Here is a 1,810-nt window from a genome sequence, read left to right as displayed (position 1 = left end):
ATGTATTCAGTTCCAAGTCATGTCCAACTATAGAGAATTTTTAAAAGTTAGCACTTACCTTCTAATCACCACTTGCAGTGTACATTCTACCTTCCTTTCATATGCAAAATGAATACACTCCTTCCTCATGGGTGCCATATAAATGTATTATCCAATCCATGTATCAAACTCAAAATGTTGGCAATAAAAAATACACCAGTTATTTTCTCGGGCTCATTTTGAATGAATTGTGGTTTGTTTTTGTCTTTGTCTTATATTAAGGATGTTTAGTTTATCAAGGGAGGAACTGAGTTAGGATACCCTTGGCATCCTTCTTGTCGTATACTATGAAGTAGTCAAAGGTGTGGCTTTTTAATGTATCCACCTCTTAAGACTTTCTGAGATTTACCTACTCAGGTTCTTTCATCCATTGATATTTAAATCTTCTTCCCATACTGACAGAATTCCTATGTGGTTCATTTTAATTCTATTTCTAACAGTTTTTTTTCTCAAGGTGGGGCTTAATATTTCAAAGAGTGCCAAGGCTCAGGCCACTTACTACACTTGCACCTAGGTGAATTGTTTCTTGTTGTTAATAGATAGCATTTGATTTTTTTTTTTGTTATGAATTTGAGCCACTTTATAGAAAGCAAAGTTTCCAATAAATACGAAATCGCAGAACATACCATATTTTCCCAATCTTCATCAATATGCATTCTAAATTTTTATGGCTGTTTGAATTCCTAGTTTAAGTTAAAAGTGTGTATCATATAATATCAGAGGAGCATAGGTGGCACAGAGTAAATACATTTTACAACAGGATAAATATATTGAAAACACTGTAGATTTAGTTCTCTATTAAAAGATTTTTTTGCTTGACTTCATTTGTTTGTGTGTATCCTATAATATTTTATTTTTAAAAATCTAAAACATGCAAATTAATTCCTGTTAAATCTGGGTTTTGCACACATATGTGTTTTAATATTCATCATATTTATTTTTGTTTATCTACTATCTTCTTTAAAACTCTTCAGTGTAAATTAAAATACAAAGGTAGAAAATCTTTTAAAACAAATGCATACATGCATCATTATAAGATAAACCCCTACCATCCATGCCAAAAAACTGAACTTTATCAGATACTCCAGAAGCTCCTCCAGTGTCTCAAACCCATCTTAACTCTCTCCTTCCCTGCAAAATTATCAACTTATCTAACTTTTGTAATAATAACTTCTTAGCATTTCTTTATAATTTTGTCTCCCAAATGAGCATCACAAAGCATTTAAGTTTAGTCCAGTCCATTAAAAAAATCTACTTACAACTATAGATTTCCCCATTTCTATTTTTTCCTTACAGTTTTATCTTCTGTTGAAGAATACAAGGTATTTGACTGTAGAGGGTTTTTTTCTCTTTTTTCTTTTAAAGTATTTAATTGACAAATAATGACTGTATATATCCAAGATGTACATTGTAATGATTTAATATATGTATACATTGTGTAATGATTTTCAAAGTCAAATTAATTAATTTGTCCATCATCACTTGTGCTGTACATTAGACCCCAGAAGTTGGTTCATCTTATGACTGAAAATTTATACTCTTTGTTCAACATCTCCTCATTTCTTGACTGCATTTCTTATGACTATTTCAGTGTATTATAGAATCCATACACTTGTATTTTTTTTTTTTTTCGTGTCCGGCAACGGACTGCAACCCTCAGTGTCACGCCTGTACCGGACCGGGACCGGCAACGGGATCGCAACCCTCTGCGCCGCGCCCGCCCCTCGCTCAACCAGTGAGCGGGAACCGGTCTGTATGTGGGATCCGAACC

Source organism: Galeopterus variegatus, unplaced genomic scaffold (genome assembly GCF_000696425.1).
Source record: "Galeopterus variegatus unplaced genomic scaffold, G_variegatus-3.0.2 Scaffold3462, whole genome shotgun sequence".
NCBI lineage: Eukaryota > Metazoa > Chordata > Mammalia > Dermoptera > Cynocephalidae > Galeopterus > Galeopterus variegatus.
The sequence above is the reverse complement of the archived record's forward strand: the minus strand, read 5'-3'. Positions refer to the sequence as shown.